We start from the raw sequence: 23,903 nt of genomic DNA, 5'->3' as shown, positions 1-23,903 counted from the left end.
CTAGAAGCTTTCCCCCTGAGATATAAAGGGAGACAAAAACATCTGCTCTCACTTTTCTTCAACACTGTACTAAAAGTTCTAGCCAGGGCAATTAAGCAAGAAAAAGAAATAAAAGCCATTCAGTTTTGAAAGGAAGAAGTTAAACTAACTCTATTCACAGATGACATGCCTGTATATTCAAAATTCCTACAGAACTCATCTTAAGACTTAGATTAAATAGGGGCACCTGCATGATTCAGTGGGTTAAAGCCTCTGCCTTCAGCTCAGGTCATGATCCCAGGGTCCTGGGATCAAGCCCCACATCGGGCTCTCTGCTCGGCAGGGAGCCTGCTTCCTCCCTTCTCTCTCTCTGCCTACTTGTGATCTCTGTCTGTCAAATAAATAAATAAAATCTTTAAATAAGATCTAAAAAAAAAAAAAAGACAGGGTTGCAGGATACAACATAAATATATAAAAATTAATTTTATTTTTATATGCTTATGCAAACAATCCAAAAATGAAATTAAGAAAATAATTCTACCTGGTTAATACTATGTTGCATATTTAACACTGCTAACAAAGTAAATCTCACCAGTTATCTGTAAAAGAAAACATAATTCTATAATTATGTATGATAAGGAATGTTAACTAGACATTGTGTTGATCATTTTGGAATACACAAACATCAAATCATTATGCTGTACATCTGAAAATAATACAGAGATCACAAGTAGGCAGAGAGCCAGTGTAATATGCCAACTACACCTCAACTAAAAGAAAGATTCTATTTACAATAGCATCAAAAAGAATAAAATGCTTAAGAATAAACTGAACAAAAGAATTATAAAACCTAAACTCCAAAAAATTACAAAACATTATTGAAATAAATTAGAGACCTGTATGAATGAAAAAATATCTCATGGTCATGGTGAAGTATGGCACCTTTGTCACAAGAGAACCCTGAGAAAGAGAACTTCCTAACCTTCTGAGAGAGATTCCAGAAGCCAACTTCTTCTCACCCTGCAAGGAAAAACACAGATACCCTCCCTTTCTCATTCCTGTAACTTCAGGAGCCAGCCTAAAATTAATGCAGACACAGAAACTGGATCCATCCTTGATAATCCTGAGATGTTAAAACAAACTAACTCTAGTTACTGGTGTGTGAATGTGGTGTGCAGTGTATGTGTGGTGTGATGGTGTGTGTATGTGGTATATACAGTATGTGTGGTGTAGTGTGTGTGTGTGGTGTGTGGTCTGTATGTGTATGTATGTGGTATGTAGGGTATGTGTGGTGTGTGTGTGTGTGTGTGTGCATGCTGTGATGGTATGTGTATGTGGTATGTAGAGTATATGTGGTATAGTGTGTGTGTAGTCTGTGTGTGTGTATGTATGTGGTATGTGGGGTATGTGTGATGGCGTGTAACCATTGGACTACTGATCTCAACTCAGGTCTTAATCTCAGGGTGGTGAATTCAAGCCCCGAGTTGGGCTCCATGGAGCCTACTTAAAACAAATGAACAGACGAACAAATAAACAAAAACTTTCAGTGATACTGAAATTTTCCATACCTGTCCTGCCCCATATGGGAGCCACTAGCCATATATTAAGTACTTAAATGTGTCGAGGGCAACTGAAGCAATGAATTTACTTTATTTCCTTGTAAGTTCAAGCTAAGCAGCCACATGTAGTGATGGGCTACCCAAATGTATCATTCCAGAGGCCAGGGAAACAGTTAAAAGCAAAGATCCTCGATCTTGCTAGTTTATATTTTGGGATGAAGACAGAGGTGAGAGGAAAAGAGAAAGACAATAAAGAAGAGACATAATACTTAAGTGGATTATATGGCATGTGATATGTTGCAGAAAATTAAAAAGTACAGCACAGTCAACAGAGGCTAGTTTGCATTTTGAAATAGAGTGATCACACCAATCATAAAACTTTCTCATCCTTTGGTTAAGATAATTTGGTCTGATTCAATTCCTACTCCAACTTCTCTCCTTCTCTCTTCCCTTTCCTCTTGTGAGTTCAGCTCCTCCAAGATGGGGCAGGAAGGGGACAGGAAAGTCAGGCTTGCCTTTTGCATGGGCCCTGCTCTGGGTCCATCTGATGCTGGTGGTCTCTGCCCAGATGAAGCTCTTCAGAGACTATGCTGTGGGGTTCTTTAGGGCAGAGTGTGCAGGTTTGCCCTGGCTCCCTCCATGCTGGAGCACTCCTCTCAGACAAGGGCAGTGGCTTCTGCTGCGGTTAGCCTACTCCCAAACCCTCTTCAGGCAATAGATCATCTCCTTTGGCTCCTTGAGCAGCCCCCCGGCTCCTCCCTTCCTGTCACGTGGGGCCATGGCACTGGCTGAGAGCCCTGATGTCCTTACCAGACCATTAGACCTTCAAACCAGCAGGGTAAGCCTTTCCACCTTCAGAAATCTCTGAGAAACAGGCATCAGTCCTTAGGTCCATGAGACCTCTGCACTCTGGCTGCCCCCAATACACACACCAAGTCCTCCTGAGACCCCCTTATCATGCTTGACTCTGCTTGGACAGTTTACTGCACCATGGAGGACATGGACTTGGCAGCTCACAGTCTGCCGGCTGGGAAGAGAGCCAAACACATTCCTCTCAATGCTAAAAAAGCATATTATTGAAGTGTAGTTGACATACAATGTTTTATTAGTCTAGGCACACAACATAGAGATTTGACAATGCTGTACATCACACAACGCTCGCAATGGTAAGTGTGGTCACCATCTGTCACCATATGTTATCACCACCTTATTGACTATAGTTCCTGTGCTATACTTTTCATCTCTGTGACTTATTTGTTTTATGAAACTGGAAGGTTTTTTTTTTTTTTAAGATTTTTATTTATTTATTTGACAGAGATCACAAGTAGGCAGAGAAGCAGGCAGAGAGAGAGAGGGATGCAGGCTCCCCACTGAGCAGAGAGCCTGATGCAGGGCTTGATCCCAGGCCCCTGGGATCATGACCTGAGCCAAAGGCAGAGGCTTAACCCAATGAGCCACCCAGGCACCCCTGAAACTTTTTTTTTTAAGATTTTATTTATTTGGGGCATCTGGTTGTCTCAGTGGGTTAAAGACTCTGCTTTTGACTCGGGTCATGGTCCCAGGTCTTGGGATCGAACCCTGCATCTGGCTGTCTGCTCAGCGGCAAGCCTGCTTTCTCCACTCTATCACTGCCTGCTTCTCTGCCTACTTGTGATCTCTGTCAAATGAATGGATAAAATCTTAAAAAAAAAAGATTTTATTTATTTAACAGAGAGAGAGACCACAAGCAGGGGGCCGTGGCAGGGAGAGGGCGAAGCATGTTTCTCACAGAACAGAGGAAGCCTGATATGGGACTCGATCCCAGGACCCTGGGACCATAATCTGAGCTGAAGACAATCACCCAACAAACTGAGACACCCAGGTGCCCAGTGTGAGTTTATTTCTGGGCCTCTAATCTGTTATTTTAATCTATGAATCTCTTTCTGTGGCAGTACTGTACTGCTTTTATTACTACTGCTTTGTAGTTATTTGGGGGGGGGGGAGGAAACGGTTTAATAAAAAGATTCAAGATTCACATCAATATTAATGATAAAGTTACCTTTCTCTTGATAAGAGCTCAACTTTCGCCTTTCTCGTTTTAACATTTCTTGCCACATTTTTTCCTGTGTTTTTCTGTTACTTTCACCCCATCTCCTCCTGTCTATGATCCTATTGACGGATTCCCTCCATCTCCGCAGTAGTTTACACTCTATCTTTAGCAAAAGGCCAAGAGATGATCCCCAGTAGTTTAGAAACTAGACTTGTACATAAGCTACAATGATTGAATTCATTTTAGCACACTCTTTAACTTTACTAACATCTAGGTAGTATCCATAACCTTCTTTTCCTATATTCCCCAAGAGCATTGTTAGCTGTTCATCTTCCTGAGTAGAAATGTAGCATTTTATTTTCCTGTATTCCTTTTTTGATGTGGGAGAAAGATAATCTACATTGTGTGTATGTGTTTATAGTCACCCTAGATTGCTAAAGTATATCCTCCAGTGATTCTTTCAAAGAGGGTATGCAAGAAACAAACTGTGAATTCTTTCATATCAAAAAATGTCTTTTTTTTTTTACCTTCAAAATAAAATGCCACTTTGGATGGATGTAGGATTCTAGGTTTAAATGTTTTCCTCTGGAAATTTTATGTTACTGCCCCATTTCCTTCTAGGATCCAGAGTGTCCAGTAAGTCTGCTGTCAGTCTGATTCTTGTTCCTTTGTAGGTTCACACTCCTCTTTCTGGAAGACTTTATGATTTTTTTTTTATCCTTGGAATTCCCAGATCCCTAGGAGTCTTTATTCATCAATCTTACTGAGTACTTGGTAAGCACTGTCAGTCTCAAGACTTGAATTTTTCTGGGCACCTGGGTGGCACAGTTGGTTAAGCAACTGCCTTTGGCTCTCAAGTTATGATCCTGGAGTCCTGGGATCCAGTCCAACATCCAGTTCCCTGCTAAGAGCGTGGTCTGCTTCTCCCTCTGACCCTCCCCCCTTTCATGCATTCTCTGTGTCCCTCTCTCATAAATAAATAAAATCTTAGAAAAAAAAGACTTGAATCTTTCTTTAGCTCTGGGAAGTTTTCTTCAATTATTAATTATTTCCTCTGCTCCATTCCCTTTATTATCTTTTTCTGGAATTCCTGTCAAATGGATGTTGGAGCTTCTGGATCTCGCCTCTATATCTGGATCTTTCTTTATTATCTCTTTGGCCCTTTGCATTGTAACCTTAGAACGTTCTTCAAGTCGATCTTCTAGATCATTACTTGTCTCTTTAAGTAGGTCTTTTCAGCTATTCAGAGCATCCATGGAGTTCTTTATTTACAAGACATCTGGATAATAATTTTTAATATTTCTAATCTCCTCTTTTATTTCTTTGTAGTTATTAATTCCATTTCTAAAATTTTCTTCTCTTATATTATCTGTTTTGTTAAGTGTTGGCACCTTTGTTTGGAGAGTTTTGTGTCTGTTTTCCTTCAAACTATGGTGATTCCTGATGGGAGTACTCAAATTTGTACATAAATGCCTATTCTGCTTACCAGAACTTATCTCTAGTGACTTTGAGGGAGAGGTCAAACACAAGGTTAGACAGACCGTCCCAATTCCTTGATTTATGAGCATATCTGTTTCCTCTTTTTTCTGGGGTTTTTGTTCCATCCAAGGTTTCACCAATTTTTATCTGAGTCCCAAGCCAAATAATTTTAGGCAATTTCTTTAAGTCCATTGGAGACCTCTCTTATCTCAATCTGGAAGGCAAGTCTTTACATGTTCTACTTCAGGGTCCTCTCCTTCGTCCCACGATAAAACTACTTCCATTTCCTACCCTGAACATTCTTCCTCCTCTGGCTCAGAATCTTCTACTTCTTTAGTTACAATAATCTCCAAGGCATCTTTGGTCATTTCCTCAACTCCATGCTTCATATTTACCACAGTATGGCATTGGAAGATGGAATCCTTTCCTCACATTATTCCAAAGCCACCTCTTCTCCCTTCTTCCGCACCTTCAAGCCTCCTTCCTCCCTCCTCTTATAAATCTTAGCCGTCTTCCTGTCGAGGGTTTGTTTTTCCTTCCACTCTGAAGACCCTTCCTCCTGAGTCTCTATGTTCTTCACCTCCTCTGGCTCAGGAACCTTTACCTCTTTAACAAATAGCTCAAGCCATCACCAGTTTCGTCCCCAGTTTCATGCTTTGAGTTTACTAGTTTTATCTACTTTTTCTTGAATTTGTATCTTCCTCCTTCCTTTTTTCATTTTGTGGGAGTGTATCTTTCAGTAATTCTTTCATAAATGATTTCTGGCTGGTAAATTTGATGCGGCTTTACATATCTGAAAAGGTCCTTCACCACCCTTAAGGCCTAAATGCTCATTTAACTGGATATAGAATTTAAATTCAAAATCACTTTCCCTTAGAATGTTGAAGACATTAACTCCATTGCTTTCTAATATTCAGTGTTGCTGATGAAAAGTCTGCTGCCAATGCAAGTCTTGCTCCTTTATCTTCTCTGGAGGTTTGTAGAATATTTGCTTTATTCTTTAAACTGAGAGGGATTTTTTTTCCCATCTTTGCTTTGACCAGTTCGTCCTCTGCAATGTCTCTCTTCTCTCCTGGTACTTCTGTAGGATGCTCTGTCTCTGCATCCATCAACTGTATTGCTTATGGCTTCTTCCCCACTTCCCATGACTTTGTGTTTTTGTGATCCATCATGGGGCAATTCCTTGCCTTGGTTTGTCTTGTATGCTTTAGCTTCATCTAATTTGCTAGTTACTTCTTTTCTTCTAAAAATCAAATTTTCAATATCCTCAACTATTTTAGAGTGTGCTGCTCCTGTTTTCTTAATCCTGTTTTTTATGTGACTATATCTTTTATTTGTTACTACTCCTTTTTGGTACAAGAATTCTTTGGATTTTTCATTCTAAAATTTCCTTCAGGTCCTATTTTAAAAAGGATTTTAAGTTATTTACTTGAAAAAGAGAGTGAGCACAAGTGTGAGTGCAAACAGTAGAGGGAGAGGCAAGAGGGGCAGAGAGACAGAGAGAGAAGCAGGCTCTCTGCTGAGGAGGGAGTCCGATGTGGGCTTGGATACCAGGACTCTGAGGTCATGACCTGAGCTGAAGGCAGATGCTTAACTGAGTCACCCAGGCCCCCCTCCTTCAGGTCATTTTTAAGATTGTCTTATCTTTTCAACCACCAAGTCCAGGTTTTCCATCAAGCCTTTAAACTTCCTCATGATAACTACTGATGTGTCTCTGCATTTTCAGTCTAATACGTGCGCCATCTTCTGGTCATTTTCTGTCAACCGAATTCTTTCCCCATGGTGATATTTTCCTATTTCTTTGTGAAAGTCTAGTAATTCCTTCCTTCCTTCCTTCCTTCCTTCCTTCCTTCCTTCCTTCCTTTCTTTCTCTCAAGATTTTACTTTTAAGTAATCTTTTTACCCAATGTAGGGCTCGAACTCACAACCCTAACATCCAGAGCTGCATGCTCTTCTGACAGCTAACCAGGCATGCCAAGTCTAGCAATTTTTGACTGTACATGAGACATTGTTATGTATTCAAAACAGAAGTATTTTATTTTGCTGAAGAGTAATTTTTGTTTTTTCAAGCCCGTTCAACTCTCCCAAACTAAAAAATCTTAAAAATATCTATATGTATCTATATACATCTATCTATACATATCATCCAGTGAGAGTCTTCAACTACAAGGAAGTTATCTGCAGAGCAGTATTTGGTCTTCAGCACAGCCATGTCTCAGTGCCTCAACAAGGGATCCAGCCTGAGGATACACACACACACACATGCACACGCACATGAACACACACCAAGGGCTTTGTAGTATATCTAGAAATCTGGGATTGCAATACCTCCATCTTTGTTGTTCTTTCTCGAGATTGCTTTGTTTACTCAAGAACACTTGTGCTTCCGTACAAATTTTAGGATTATTTGTCTGGTTCTTTGAAAAATGCTGGTGGTATTTTGGTAAGGATTGCATTGAATCCATTGATTTGCTTTGGGTAACATGGACATTTTAACAGTTTTTTTCTTCCAATTCATAATCATGGTACAATGTTCCATTTGTGCTGTCTTCAATCTCTTTCTCATTGCTGTATAAGTTGCAGAGAACAGGTCTTTACCTCCTTGGTTAAGTTTATTCCTAAGTCTTCTATTCTTTTTGTTGCAATTAAGCAGAATATTTATCAAGTGCCTCCTTTGGGTTTGAGGTTCTCCATTTTTGCATGGGTGGACAAGGTGGTCCTGGACCTTCTGGTGAAGGGTCTGCTGCTTGGTCATCCCCATTTTCACCACCGACACCATCCCTGCCAGGTTAGATTTCCTGACCACCTTGTTATTTGCTGACTCAACTATTTTAAGCATAGAAAACCCACAACACTGGCCCTGGTAAAGTATAGAGTGCACCATGGTCTGAGCCCCTCTCCTGCAGGGCCTTTTGGGACATCTATGAAAGAACACAGAACTATTTCTATTTTTCAGTCAAGGAGAATGAGATGATCAGAGGTCTATGCTTTGAGCAAGTGGAGAAATACTCCTCTAAGTTATTCATAGCTTCTGGGATACCTGATGGGTATCTGAGGACCTGCTAGGTCTCAGTGGCTGGTGCTGGTGTTCCGAATCGTCATCACCCACTTAACGGGGGCCTAGACAGTGTCGTTTGTGGTAAATTACATGGGAGTCAGTTACCTCCATAGATGAGCGGAGGGAAATGTAGTTAGTATTTGAGCATGCACTAGCCTCCTACCTTCTCGCTGTTGGAAATGTAACTGTTACAGATATGCAACAAGTCCTTGTACTAGCAGCCTGTGATGTCGGAACTGTTGAAGATGATTGAGTTAAACTATGGAAAGGTTCCAGTTAAAATTGCAGTGCTCTGAATGAAGTGGTTTATTCACTTTATCTGTGTCTTGGTCACCTAAATTTTGTACCCTCTTTAAAAATGCTGACATTCACCTCTTCTTTTGGAATAATTATTTTTTATATAATTAGGGTCCTATTTTATTCCTAGAAGTACCTGAGAGAGAATAACTATAATTGTAGTACAAATATACTTGCAATTGCTTAAAAGAAGAGCTCACAGTTTTCAGGCTCCTTGAACATGTTTATCTGCCAGTAATTTGTGGGAGTTATTGAAAACAGCCCCTCTCCTGTCTCTACTTTGCACAATTCAGACAGAGTAACTATGTAATGTCAGTTATGAAATCGCACAAAATTACATAAAATATTTATGTAAGCCTTCTCTTCCATTTTTTAAAAATATTTTATTTATTTATTTGACAGAGATCACAAGTAGGCAGAGAGGCAGGCAGAGAGAGAGGAGAAAGCAGGCTCCCTGCTGAGCAAAGAGCCCAATGGGGGGCTTGATCCCAGGACCCTGGGATCATGACCTGAGCCGAAGGCAGAGGCTTTAACCCACTGAGCCACCCAGGTGCCCCTTCTCTTCCATTTTTTAAAAAAAGGTCTTGAGGTGGGGGCAGGAGCAGAGGGGGAAGAATAAGCAGACCCCATGCGGAGCACTGAGCCCAACGCGGGGCTCAGTCTCACAACCCAAAGAATAGGACCTGAGCCCAAATCAAGAGTCTGATACTTGACTGACTGAGCCATCCAGGGGCCCCGCCTTCTCTTCAATTTTGATGACACTTTAAAAACCTAATCCAGGGGTCCCTGAGTGGCTCAGTGGGTTAAGCCTCTGCTTTTGGCTCAGGTCATGGTCTCAGGGTCCTGGGATCAAGTCCCGCATCCAGTTCTCTGCTCAGTGGGGAACCTGCTTCTCCCTCTTTCTCTCTGCCTGCCTCTCTGCCTACTTGTAATCTCTCTCTGTCAAATAAATAAATACAATCTCTTATACATACATACATACATACATACATACATACATACATACATACCTAATCCAATAGTTAGGTTTTCTGACATAAACAGTGGACATCTGAGATGCAGGGATCTCTGAGGCCCAGGAAAGGCAGAAGCATTAACGAGTGGCATTTTTCAAATGCTGACCTAGGCCAGGGTCCGGGGTTAAGACAGGGTGGCATGGCTAGAGTTCATTCTTTTCCTTACCTTCAGACTTTTTTATTGAGGTCCTCTACAGCAATTTAGATTTTGCTGTTTTCTAAACTCTTACAATATAAAAGTGTAAAAATACATAATTGATGCTAAGCACGGTAGGATTCAGTGCATTCTCCCTTCGAATACGAATCATTGGTTGGTAGAATCCAGATGAAAATTTTCCGTGTGGTCCAATTTTAGCTCTTTAGGGATTAGCCAGACTCTCTGTCATCTTTCTCTGTTGCCTCTTTCCCTGTTTTTCTGATAGTCATCTGTGCTGCGGGGATTAGGCAGAGAGGGGTGAGTCCCTCCTGCCAGACTTCTCCTCCCTCCCTTGCTATGACTGCACGCAGCAGAGGGACTGTTCTTCATGAGCCGTTCCCGCAGCAGCTGTTATCTTCAGCCTTCTCGTCCATTTTTATGTAATCCTCGTGCAAACTGGATGGGGAGCCAAGGCTCTGAAGTTAATATCGCTTGTCCAGACTCTCACAGCAGAGCCGGCCTTAGGGACCAAGTCCATCTGACCCAATTGCTGACCCCTCCGCACACACGCCACCCCCGTGCGCCCTGCGGTCTTGACTGTTGAACACGTGTCTGTCTCTCCCACCAAGGGTGGGTTCCTTCAGAGCTGGAGCTGGGTGCCGGGCACAGTGGGGACCCTTTGTTGTTAACTGAACTGGGCTTGGAGGTTTCATTGCTGGTGAGGGGTGGGAAGAGAGGTTGGAGTAAAAGCCCTGCGGTAGGGTACTTATCATTCTCTAAATTTCTGTAGGTGTTTGCGGCTGCATTCCAAACCAGAAGACGGGTGCTGGAGGAGGCTTCTGTCCTGCTTTTAGGGGGCACAGCATGTGTACTGACCGGGCAGCCCTCTGACACCTTGAAAGTGAAGATGAAGATGTTCCCTGACCTGTACCGGGGCTTCACCAACTGCTGCCTGAAGACCTACTCCCAGGTGGGCTTCCGCAGCTTCTACAAGGGGACCAGCCCAGCGCTGATCGCCAACATCGCCAAGAACTCGGTCCTCTTCATGTGCTACAGCTTCTGCCAACAGGTGGTGTGGAAAGTGGTTTGATTGGAGAAGCAGGCCAGGCTGAGCTGAGTTGTGGGCACTAACACTTTCTTCCTTTGTTTAGGAAAGACACCACTTTTGATAAACATAAACTTTTATGATACCTTATGGGAAGAGTGTTTCCTTTTCTAAAATAACCACTTTGTTTCTGATTGTGAAGTTGTCATGTAAAACTTGCAGAAGGCTGGTCAGTAATGCACCCTGAATAAGGAGGTGCCCTTACATTCTGCTGTTCTTCAGGAAGATGCTTTTCAGATGCCCTGGTGGTACTGCTTCTCTTGTGGGCACCAGGGCTGGATGGGAGCCACAGTTGCAACTTGTGAGCCGAGCTTTGGGTTCCCCTTCATCAGAGTGCAGAGGACTGGAAGAAGCTGCCTGAGCCAGACAGGCTGGAGAGCAACTTGGAATTTTAGGAGGAGCTGGAAGCATCTGTGAAGATGCGGATGGACTGACTCTTTGGCCAAGTCTGCCCAAACATCGGACTTCAGCTTGTGCCGCATCCTCCCTTCCATATTTATTTACACAGAGACCATAGAGGATTCAGAAACCACCAGGATGTGTAGTCCTCCCTTTTTTGAACATTGATTTATTTTAAATCATTGAAACTTATATCAGGTTCATGGTTGGGCAGATAGCTGTATGGGTTGTTTCGGTAGGAACTGGAAACCCATTTGCAACTCCGGTCCCACCCGACTGTAGGCCCCTTCTGTACAGAAGTGTTCTCTGGAGACACCTAGTGACCTCAAAGATGTGCCCTTTTGTTCGCAGGAGTTTTGTCTTCATGGATGGAATGTGTTTTTTAAAAGCTTGGGACTGGGTGGAATCACCCAGGGAGATAGCATCTATAGAGGGCTGAGCATGGATTCCAGGACCTTCCAGCACAGAAGGGGTCATGAAGAGGAGGAGGAAGTAAATAAATAAGCAGGAGAGAAACCAGGAGTGTTTGGGATCTCATGCTAGAGACTGACAGAAAGAACACTATAGCAACTGTCACTCTTCCTGCTAGAGGAGGAAACCTTCTCTGGGACAAGATGGGAAGTTTAGGTCCCCTCCGACATTCCCAGAGGAGGAGGCCTTATGGAGAAGATGGAGGTAGGAAGCAGCCTATGAGGTCCTGGAGGAAGTCCTACAGCCAAGAAGCCATTCTGTTTCATGTGGTCTCACCCCGTACCCTCCTCTCCAGTCCTGGTGAGGCAGGAGGGAGCTGCGTCTTCATCCCACACAACAGTGTTTGCTTATTACCTGGCAGGGAGTGGCCACATTAGAGTTGATGGAGCTGGGGCACCCACACCTGTCCTGTTTTGTTCATCCCTCCTCATGATCTGTGAGAGCAGCAGAGCTCTCCCTGCAGTTCTGTTTTAAAACTGGGTACTCCCGACTTGCAGATACTGGCTTAGGATCCTATTACTTGAGCTCATAACTGAGCACAGGACCCAGAGCCGTGTCTTCTGAGTCCCTGTCCAGAACTCTTGCCGTAAGACCAGAGTCAGGACTCTAGACTGTGGTAGGGGTCAGGTCTAGAGGAAGGCGTGGTCAGTAGAGGCAATGAAAGGAAAGCACTGCTTGGAAGAGCCTGCCATGAATTTCAGCAATGATACCGTAAATATTTGCATGTCCTTGGCTTGAATGCCACCCCGAGTAGAGTTCTCCTTTGACCTTTGTCCACATGGGGTCCTAACACAGCAGGAGGGTTCAGGTACATGTTTGTTGAATGGGAGATAAGCAGCCGATTCTTACCAAATCCCATCCTGTGCCTGCTGCGGTTTCAGTTCTGGGTCTAACGCCTCTCCTGCAGGTGCAGCCTGGGGCCCCGTGTGCCTCACTGGGCGCCCAGGTAGGGGAGAGGACTCAGAGTCCACTGCAGGTGTGCTTTGGCCTTGCTGTTGCACTAGAACAGCGTGCTCATACTCAGGCCCCCGACTCTTAGGCTGAAGGGCTTCCACACCGATCGATGCCATCTTTGTTCCCGCAAACCTGGCCGTTCTGGCTGCTGGTCAGCAAATTGATGAAGGGTGCCCGAGGGAAAAAAAGCCTGGATCTGCAGGCTGGCTGAAAGACTGCAGAAGCCACCTGAAGCTTTGGTCTTGACAGTCCACCGAGTAGGTGTGAACCATGTTGGACAGTTTCCATTCGCTAGAACCTGAGCACCAGCAGAGTTGCATGTCGCTGGGTAATGGCCTCATACCCGATTCTCTGAAATGAGAAGCAAGTCTGGAACACAAGCAGGGTCTCCCTCCTGGAAGAAAGCCTCACTCCCCACCAACTCTTCTGGAAGCAGACAGGCTTGGGCCCTGCCCTCCGTCTGCCCATGGCCCCGATGCCAGGTCACCGGGGACCAGAAAGTTGGGGCTGAGATTGGAGGCGGCCCTTGATTTTCTCTTCCTGTCTGACGTCCCTTTGTGTGACTGTTTAACAGAACCCCGGACAGTCGCATGTGCTCGGTCTGTTAGACTTTTGCTCACGGTTTGGGGAAAGCTTGGGAGGGGATCTCCGTAGCCTGGGAGGGGGTTGCCTCACGGGGGTGTGGCATCCTGGTGTTTAGGTGACACAGGCTGCTGGCTTAACAGGTGAGAGTCAGGGAGCCAGTCGTCCTGTGAGCAGCTCACTCTTCCTGCCCAGTCCCGGGTGCCAGCAGAGCTCTTGTGACCGAACACTCCGGGGATGGAAGGGATCTTATTTTCTGACCCTTGTGAACGCTCAGGAGAATTCCTGACAGTTGATCTCTCAGACTTTTCCCCGTATTTTTGAACTCTGATGGGACCTCGCTTTCACAGCCCTGCTGGTGACTGTGGCTGCTGGTACCAGACCCTCCTGTGGTGAAATGAATGCTTGTGTTTCGTGCATTTGCTTCTCCGTTTAGATTCCCAGTGTAGCCATTTTACCTCCAGCCCTGGAGCTTGCTGACCCCTCCTTCACCCCCTCCTCCCCTGTCCTCGCTCCTGCTGCCCTCTGGGGCTGAGGTCAGGAGGTCGTCAGCGGAACTGGGAAATCTTTTTTGCAATGAGCAGCTTTTTGGTTAAAGATTTATTGTGGGCTTTCATCTGCAACAGTAACGTTGTACATGTGGTTGTTCCACGTTGGATTTGGGGCATGCAGGGATGGCCCCAGAACCTCGCTTTATGAAGCTTAGTGGCAGATACGCCGTAGTATCGTGATGGTGTGTCTTTGGGGTAGTGGGAGTTTGGGTAATTTTTTTACTCCCTCTTTTTTTGTTTGTTTGTTTGTTTTTGTTTTTTGATTATTTGTTTTCTATATCATTGTGTTTTAGTGTGGCTGCTGTAACAAAATACTGTCAACTGGATGGCTTAAACAAACATTTGTTTCTCTCAGTTTTGAAAACTGGAAAGCCCAAGATCATGGTGCTGGTTGATTGGGTGTCTGGTGAGGGCCTATTTCCTGGATTACAGAGGGACACCTTCTTGCTGTGTCCTCAAAGGGTGGATAGAGAGAGCGGTGGCCTCTTATAAGGACACTGATTGCATCATGGGGGTTTCTACCCTCACGACCTCACTAAACCTAAGCACCTCCCAGAGGCCCCCTCTGAATATGTCACCTTGGGGGATTATGGCTCCTGCATAGAGCCTTAGGGGTGGGGGATATATTCCGTGCGTGTCGCCAGGACTATGACTAATAAAAGGAGCTGGATCTTGCAGTCAGGCAGACCCAGGTCTGAATCCTAGCATTGCAACGTGGTAGTGGTGTGACTTCAGGTACATTAGGTATTATGCACGGTTTTTCCACATGAAATTTGGGGTGTCGGTATCGGTGTTGGCTTCCCAGGGCTGGGATCCTTAGATGAAACCGCATGTGCGAGTTCCCAGTGGGCACTCGGCAAAGGGTTCCTCCCCTTTGATCCTTGCTCTCCCTTACAGCTGAGCGCTTTGAGTGAGGAGTGCTGAATGAATGAATGACCGGACTCCCGTGCTGGTTTCCTTCCAGTGATCTGTAGATCGCAGCCGTGGGTTCCTTCGCCTCTGCCTTTGCGGCCCTGGTGCTCTGCCCCACTGAGCTCGTCAAGTGCCGGCTGCAGACCATGTATGAGATGGAGTCGTCAGGGAAGATCGCCAGAAGCCACAAGTAAGCGCTGTTCAGGGTTTCTCATTGCCTTGGTGCATTGAGTATTTGTCAGTTTTATATTCTACTAAAACTCAGTGGCAGAGAAAGAGATTTATCTACTCCAAAATACTGTGGTTTTAGAACTCTTTCCCCTACCAGTCAGAGGGGTACTTCCTAAATGACCTTTCAGAGGCCGGACCCACTCCTGCTCCCACAACGGACCACTGTCTGCAGATGTTTCACACCTGGGACGTGGAGAGGCCGAGAGCTCCTCTCACTCTTGGCTCATCGAGTGCATGAGGCAGTGTCCCCAGCTGTGTTGGAGGCACACAGCAGACAGCTTTGAAACCGTGTCTGAGAGCTGAGCCTTCAGAATTGCCAACTTAGGTTCCAAGATGGATATTTGGTGCCCATTCCCAGGTTTCACGTGAGCGGATCAGCCCAGATTTCAGGGTCACTCTCTTACCTACCCCCGCACCCTTCTCGTGTACCGACAGCGAGCCTGGCTTCTGAACACTCCTCAGAGCCCTGGGGAGCTACTCTGCAGTTATCAGAATGCTCTCCCCCTCAGTCCTGCAAACAGATTCTAGTTACATGAGTGTGTGTCATACACAGTGTGATTTATTGTCTTTATTAATCTCAACATTTGCTTATTTATCTTGACATCTGGCTGACTAAAGCTCTTTGTCACTGTGGTTGACTCAGTGTGTAAATCTGACCGGAAAAAACAGATTAATTGACCTTTTTTACACAAGTAGTCTCCTCCCAGGGAGGGTGGGGATTCTGATTGAGTTCTATATCCTGCACCCTGGGGATTCTTTACAACCAGTTTGAAGCTATTCTTTCTAGCCTAGAGGTCCAAAAGCATAAGTCTTTGAAACTTTTTATTGAAATCTGCTGTACACCCAGAAATCATAAGTGGGGGTTCTAATAGTCACTAAATATACAATTTGGTAACCAATGCCCAGATTCAGAGATAGAACAGGAACAGAACCCAGAAAATTGTTCTCATGTCCCCTAGGAGTAGTTTAAGGTTTTTTTTTTTTTTTCATTTAAATTTTTAATTTATATTCAATTTAGTTAACATATAAGGTATTATTAGTTCCAGGGTAGGATTTAGTGATTCATCACTTAAATACAACACTCAGTGCTAGTTACATCAAGCATCCTTCTTTTTTTTTTTTTTTTTTTTTTAAATTTATTTTTTATTTTCAGCATAACAGTATTCATTATTTTTCACCACACCCAGTGCTCCATGCAATTCGTGCCCTTTATAATACCCACCACCTAGTACCCCAACCTCCCACCCCCCACCCCTTCAATACCCTCAGATTGTTTTTCAGAGTCCATAGTCTCTCATGGTTCACCTCCCCTTCCAATTTCCCCCAACTCCCTTCTCCTCTCACCTCCCCTTCCAATTTCCCCCAACTCCCTTCTCCTCTCTAACTCCCCATGTCCTCCATGCTATTTGTTATGCTCCACAAATAAGTGAAACCATATGATAATTGACTCTCTCTGCTTGACTTATTTCACTCAGCATAATAATCTCTTCCAGTCCCGTCCATGTTGCTACAAAAGTTGGGTATTGGTCCTTTCTTTTTTTTTTTTTTTATAAACATATATTTTTATCCCCAGGGGTACAGGTCTGTGAATCACCAGGTTTACACACTTCACAGCACTCACCAAAGCACATACCTTCCCCAATGTCCATAATCCCACCCCCTTCTCCCAAACCCCCTCCCCCCATCAACCCTCAGTTTGTTTTGTGAGATTAAGAGTCACTTATGGTTTGTCTCCCTCCCAAAATGCAAGCTGGTGCAGCCACTCTGGAAAACAGCATGGAGGTTCCTCAGAATGTTGAAAATAGAACTGCCCTATGACCCAGCAATTGCACTATTGGGTATTTACCCTAAAGATACAAATGTAGTGATCCAAAGGGGCACATGCACCCGAATGTTTATAGCAGCAATGTCCACAATAGCCAAACTATGGAAAGAACCTAGATGTCCATCCACAGATGAATGGATCAAGCATCCTTCTTAATGCCCGTCACCAATTACCCCAACCCACCCCCCTCTCCTAAAGCAACCTTCAGTTGGTTTCCCAAGGTGCTTTTTTTTTTTTTTTAAGATTTTATTTGTTTATTTGACAGACAGTATAAGTAGGCAGAAAGGCAGACAGAGACAGAGAGGGAAGCAGACGTGGGGCTTAATCCCAGGACCCTGGGATCATGACCTGAGCCGAAGGCAGATGCTTTAACCCACTGAGCCACCCAGGCACCCCTTCCTGAGGTAGTTTTAAGGAAATTAATTGTTGGCTCCAAAAACTTAAGCGAATGGACACCTTGCACAAAGGTAAGTATCGGTTGACAATATTTTAGGTGTGGCTATATACTCCTGGCCTACACAGGGTATATGGTACCTTGGGGTTAAGACTTGGTTCAGAAGGCAGGCCAGTCCCGTTGAGTTGGATCACTGTGTTACATTCCCATTATAGAATGCGAGCTGAGTTGTAGGAAGGACCTAGATAATGAGTGATGCCTGATGAAGCCTTCTGAAATTCTTTTGATTACCGGGTGGTTTGATTCTTCACTGGTCTAAGCAAGGTCACGTGCTGAGAGCACTGTGAAGAGCAAGGGGTTTCCTAATACACATCAAAGATGTGGTTTCTGCTGCTGTTTTCCTGACAGATAAGGCCTGCCATGGTGCACACCGTCAGGAAGAGGGGTCTAGACAGAAAGGATCCTGCATTACTGCTGCTCCAGGGCTCTGATCAGCCTGAAATAGAAGTTCCTGCCTACTTACTTTCTAAAACTAAATCCTCAGTGCCTCTTGCCCTGTACAGTTTCTAAGAATTTCCATTGTCGTGCCTTCAAGTAACATCTATTCCCTTAGTCCTTCACTGCACTAACACAAAGCGAAAAGACCGTAAGCATTGAACAGATTCCTTCTATACCCACCCGTTCGAAAGAAATGTAGAGGAGGGTAGGCACAGAAGGAGGTAGAGGAGTGAGCGAATACGAGGGCATTTTATTCTTACTGAGAGTGTACAGCTCCTTATTGTAATTTCTCTTATTCATTGTTGGACAAAAGTGGGTATTGGCTCTTTTACATCTTGGATAATATCCAGATGTATGAATGCATTTTTTTTTCAATGAACTAAAAAATAGATTTGTTTATTGAGGGCAAGAGGATGCAAGCAATATAAAAATCAGAGCTTGTCTGGCTTTCCCTGACTTTTCTTTCTCCGCCTGTCAAATGGGGGTTGGATTTTATTTGTATGTGTTCTGAGCGTCCTGATCCACTCCTGGAATCCTTTATACAGGGGGAAGCTGTGGGTCAGATTCCTGAAGACCACCTCCACTGACCACCTGTGGGGAGAACAGTCATCGGGCAGGAGTGTTGGCTTGGTAGCACCTACTTCTTTTCCCTTGTTTCTTGTGTACCATAAAATAGACCTTGCCTGCGATGGTGAGCCTTGCAACTAGCAAAAAGCAGCTCTAGAAACTTGCCTTGCCACGTTGGCACTGGTCTAGGTCCTTTGTTCTGTCCACACTCAGAGGAGGTCTTTCTGATTTTCCAGAAGTCCAGTGTACTCCTTCTCCAGGAGTGTTCTCAGGGCTTCCTTTCCTGAGTGGCACACTTGGGAAATGTGAACATGGTTCCATTTGAGACGGGTTTCTGGCGTAGTCTGCTGAAGTCTTGGCCGGAGGCACGGTGGCCACACACAGCTCTCTATGAATACACACTTTAATGATATTTCCTAGCTGTTGGACAGTTCAAGTGAGAACCGCTGTCCTAAAATAAAAGGATCTGTGCTTCTCTGAGATTTCCTCCCTGCAGAAGCCTCATTTTCAGAATTTGGGTCCGTGGGTTTCTAGAATCAGCCATTCCCTGCCTGCTCAGGGTTGAGCCAGGCCTGCCACTTGGGTGGGAATGCCAGGCTCGCACCCCAGTCCCCCCATTTCACTGGCCCTAAGCACAGCTGCCTGTCTCCCTGCAGCACAGTCTGGTCTGTGATGAAGAGCGTCCTCAGGAAGGACGGCCCCTTGGGCTTCTACCAAAGCCTCTCCAGCACCTTACTCCAAGAGGTGCCTGGCTATTTCCTCTTCTTTGGCGGCTACGAGCTGAGCAGGTTGTTTTTTGCATCAGGGAGATCAAAGGATGAGCTAGGTAAGCATTTGGCTGGGCTGGACCTGGCTGTGGCCTGCTTATTGCAGAGGCTGTGGGGGTCTGCTAGGCACGGAGGTTTCTGGAGGCTTGGAAAGGACCTTGGCACCTTCCTCTGGGTGCACTCATGTCCTTGCCACGAGAATGAAGCTGTGCATCCCAGACTTCTTTACTGTAGTAACATTTTAGGGGAGAAGTTAGAAATTACTTTCCTCTGGGGACTCTTTAATAAAGGGGTAAATCACCTGTAAAGTTGTTGCAATAAGCATAAAACTTGGTAACAAATCTTGAGTGTGTTTCCAGAGGACTGAAAAGTATTCTTTCTAGCTTGTCCTGTGTAGCAACTCGACGCAATCATGTCAATGTTTGGCTTGCATGAATGATTACTTGTTTCTTCTCAAACACATCACTTCAGTGGTTTGGTCTTATTCTGGGGTTAGGCAAGCTCCCAGGCTTAACTATCATGTTTAATAAGACAACTTTGGCTTTCGTGGTAAAGGAAGAATCAGGGCTGTGGAGCATTAACATAATGAAATACTGCAGACTGAGAGGGTTGGAAAAAACGTGACCTGTGTTTCAGTGGCCACTGTTCTCATTCCCATGGGGTGGGGGCGGGTTGCCCTGTTGCTGGGGGCCTGTTGGTTCTGTGTGGACCAGTCCTTCGGAGGGCAGGCCAGGAGGGCCACAGCGCCACAATGACCAGCACTGATCTGGTCCTGTGATGAGGTGCAGACCCAAAGTGCCACATGGGACCTTGTGTCCTCTGAGCAGAGAGCCCAAAGGGGGCTCAATCCCTGAGATCATGACCTGAGCTGAAGACAGATGCCTTACTGACTGAGCCACAGGTGCCCGAAGTATCAGCATTTTTATTTGCATCTACCTGCACCCACTACCACCTTGACCTCTGGAAATGCTGTCCTTGAGACAAAAATGCTGTTGGCTGCTTTCCTCCTCCAGGCCCTGTCCCTTTGATGTTAAGCGGTGTAGTTGGTGGGATCTGCCTCTGGCTTGCTGTTTACCCAGTGGATTGTGTCAAATCCAGAATTCAAGTTCTTTCCCTGTCTGGAAAACAGGCAGGATTTATCAGAACCTTTATAAGCATTGTGAAAAATAAAGGTGAGTCTGCTCATTGCAGAAATGGAGTGGGTATGTCTAGACCAGGTATTTCGCTGTAACCCTTGTGGAGGTCAATCACATGTGTGTGGTTGTTCTCTTCCCCTGCCCCCTGTCCTTTATCTAGTGCCCCTGCCTTAGCTTGCTTCCATTCTCAAGAATGTTTGCTGTCCTTGTTCCTCGCTTCTGGGCCAGGATTCTTTGTTCTAAATAGCCCGGAGGGAACTTTAAAACTCCAGATTGTTCCAAGGGGACAAATGCTTGGAAGTCAGCACCCCTTGTACTATAGAGTATAGATAGTATTAGAAAACCATCTCTAACAGAACCACTAAAGGATTTAAAAGAACTTGCTGAAAGTCCCTAATGCTCAGACTTCCTGAAGGTGATTGTCTCTATATTTTGAGAGTTAACGTAGGAGTGTCAAGATTTTCTAGTAGATGTTTGTATAATGCCCGGATCGTGCCTCTGGTGAGCAGAGACCTGTCCTTTCAGCATCCGCTCTACATCTTCCACCTCAGGAACTTCTCGGGCTTGATTTTGCGAGAGAGCAGTCACAGGGTGTGGAAACGGTTCAGTTCATACTCCAGAGTTGCATAAAGCCTCATAGTTGCGCAGAGCCCTTACGCCTCCCTCATCCACTTGGATCTTCATAACAGTCTGGGCAGTGCCAGCTGTGGACACAGGACTGTGCTTTTGGCCCAGTGTCTTGTGGTCCTTGTCCTCCCGACTGAATCTGTGAGGCTGCTGCCCTCCTGTGTTCTGGGGCTGCTTCTCTCTGCCCAGGTGAGGCCTCATACCAGGAGCGAGCCCGGGATTCGTGTGTGGTACCTGAGCGTCACCAAGATTTGCTGGAACACTGGATGCCTGGCCTCGTTGCCGTGAGCCTCCATCCTTCCCGTTCGTCCAGGGACACCTGGACAGAAGCCCTTCTGTCCCTTGTCGGCATTCAGTGTGTTGTCTGGATCTGTCGGTGTCCAGCCCTGGGCTCTGCGGCTTTACAGGCTCTCTCTGAGAAGGGGCATCTTAGTCTTTGATCACTTTTTGTCTTCTAGGAATAACAGCCTTATATTCTGGACTGAAACCCACAATGATCCGAGGGTTCCCTGCCAATAGGGCGCTCTTTCTGGCCTACGAATACAGTAGGAAGCTGATGAGCCAGTTCGAAGCCTACTGAAGTGTCCTGGCAAAACGAAATCCAAGTCTAGGCACGTGATCACGACAGTTCATCTCAGGGTTTCATGGAGTACAAGACCAATGGGGAATTATTTTGGTTTCATAGGAGTTCTGTTTTTTTTGGTCTTCCCTTATACTCTAAATCTTAAATTTTGTGAAAAGGGTCTCCATTTTATCCTATTAATTTCTGCCCATAATCGTACTGAAATTGAACTCAGTTGCTGCTCTTGTCCTTGGTGGGACATTTAGGGCGAGCCACCGACCCTGTACAGGATCTGAAAGGCTAAATATAGTTCGTTCAGGACTTTTCGTAAACCTGTATGTGTTCGTGCAGCTTGGATGGTTACATGTTAGAAGGCGTCATTTGGTTCCATGTTTAATTCTCAGATCTCACCAGAAAAACTCTGAGGTAACCATGTTTCATAAAGATGACTATGAGTGATTCCTTACTCTAGATGTAGGCTTTTAGAACCTTAGTACATGCACTGTGCTAAGTGGCTGAAGTTCAGTTTTTTTGTGGTGCTTGACAACTGAACTATGTAGATTTTGTAGAGGAGAACATATCCGCAAACTGGTGTGGCTTCCATGTTCACGATTTAAGTTAGGAGTAAGCCTCTTGGACTTTCCCAAGATGTTCTACTGTTAAAATAGTGCCATTCACTTCCTAGGTGGGATCATCTTGACCCCTGACACATTGTGAGGTGTGGTGAGAGCAGCACGCCCCTCACCTGTGCCAGCTCCCCTTCTCTCCCAAAGAACTCTGCCTCTGCTGGGCCTTAGGTTGAGGGAGGTGCTGAGGGGAGGGGGCCCTGCTGCTGTGCTTTGTGAAGGCCCATGACTGCCAGCAGGCCTGCTCTTCCGCCTCTGGGTCCTGGCCTGGGTAGGATTGCAGATTATTTCTTTGGACCTTCTTTCGCCTGCTGATGCACTTTGGCCCACTCACTCACTCACTGCCTCCACTGACCAGAAACCCTTCCCGGGAGCAGAGTGCCAAAGCCAAGAGAAGCCCTTGTTCCCTACTGGTGCCTGAGGGACAGTGCTCATGGGCAAGGTCCTCTTTTGGATGGAACTGGACAGAACCGTGGGCTTGTCCTCCACAGTGTGTGATGTTGGGGCTGACGCTCTTGTTTACATTTATCTCAGGATTGCTAACTGCCATGTTTCTTATTGGGTTGGAGCCTTTTACATTTGGTACTGGCAGTCCGTGGATTTTCAGGATTGTATGTAGGGGGTGACTTTACAAAGCAATGAAACAAGCCAAGTAATTTTATGCCATATGAATGCACTAACCACCACCACAAAACTCCAGGTCACCTGGTGTAAGAGGGTCCCTTCTTGTCCCCACTTAGGCAAGCCTCATCATACCGTGCTGCTCCAAGCCCAGCAAGGGCTCTCTCAGAAACCAGTGTTCTTAAGCAGGCTGACTCTGCTAACATCTTTCCCGTGTGTGTCTGTCCTTGTTTGCACAGTGTCCCCCTCGAGTGAAACCTCTGGTTACCTGAAGCTTTTTGTTCTCTGCAGAGGCTCTGTGCTAACTCTAGCCCACACGCCAGAAGCCAGAGGGTTGGGGCAGTGAGCAGCTGCTCTTTCTGTATACTGCAGCTGTGCAAATTGGCCCACCAGCAGCATTCTTCTTCTGCCTGGTTGTGTGGATGGGGTTGATGTAGCAGGAAACTGTTCTATTTTTTAAAATAGCTAAATTTCCTATTATGTTTTGGATAATTCTATTCCAGGGTAGACATATCTATTCGAAAAAAAATAGTATCATTCTGATGTACCATGATGTAAGATTCTCGAGTTGTTCAAGGAAGTATTTATGTCAGTTTGTAAGGAGGCAAGCCTGTAAATTCTCTTTATGTGAGCAAAAGCAGAAGAGTGTAGCAACTCAGTGGCCAGGAATTTGGATGCATCTTGGAGGGTTAGGGAAAAGAAACCCTAACTGTAATCTTCTTTCAGAAAGCAAGTCTTGAAAATTGGTGTTTTCTTCCTTAGTGCCAGATAAGTATCTACACCCCCACCCCCTGCCACCTGGTCTGCCCCTCTGGCTTATGATTGCACGCATGTTCAAGGGAACAGTACAAACTGTTTAGCAGCAGCATGTGTTATTGTACACAAATTATAGCAAGTAATATAGTCAGAGCTTTTCCTAAAAAGCCTTTAGATGGGCTATTGCACTGGTAGCTGAGACCCTTTGAGGGCTATTTGGAGGGAAAGAGAGCATCTGCATCCAGGCATGTTCATAAATAAGGAACATATTAACATATAAATAATGACATATAAATAAAACATATAAATAACGAGATTTCGAATAAAACAGCATCCAGCAACGAAGAGAATAGGATTCCCTGTGGACACTGGACTAACCAGTGTTTATAGTTAAAGGATGATCTTCACAGAGTTCCCTACATTTAAATGAAGTTGGCGGGAAGCAGAGTCTGTGTCATCTAGATTTTAAAATCATCTAGATTTCTCTAGGCAGACATTTCCTTTGACTTCACGGTGATGTTACAAAGAGAAAGAATCTGCTGTAATGTCTGCTTATGTTTACCCAGATTCTCTTGTCCTCCAAGGACTGCCTGTGTAATTGAACCTTGTATCACAAGCTCAGCGGGGACTGTTTATAGGAACGGTCCTATGGGCTCAAGCCTCGTACTGGGGCCAGTCGGAGGTTTGTTAAATAGCTTTGAAATGACCTCTTTAATCTGACATTACACATGTGAAAGCAAGGACTACTGACCCAAAAATACATAAT

At 45.1% G+C, this 23,903-nt stretch overlaps 1 pseudogene across 1 annotated transcript in view; it reads left to right on the top strand.

The window, feature by feature from the left end:
* The window catches only part of LOC309857389 (mitochondrial ornithine transporter 1-like), a 182,981-nt pseudogene extending 161,571 nt beyond the window's left edge, over positions 1-21,410 (top strand). The window contains exons 5-8 of the transcript XR_014316499.1: positions 14,580-14,717; positions 18,699-18,868; positions 19,823-19,981; positions 21,031-21,410. The product of XR_014316499.1 is annotated as a mitochondrial ornithine transporter 1-like (transcript). The remainder of the gene's footprint in view (positions 1-14,579; positions 14,718-18,698; positions 18,869-19,822; positions 19,982-21,030) is intronic.
* The last annotated feature ends 2,493 nt before the right edge of the window (positions 21,411-23,903 follow it).

This window comes from Mustela nivalis (assembly GCF_964662115.1).
Source record: "Mustela nivalis genome assembly, contig: HAP1_SCAFFOLD_688, whole genome shotgun sequence".
Taxonomy (NCBI): Eukaryota; Metazoa; Chordata; class Mammalia; order Carnivora; family Mustelidae; genus Mustela; species Mustela nivalis.
Note: the sequence above shows the minus strand (reverse complement) of the source record. Positions and strands in the feature narration are given on the sequence as shown.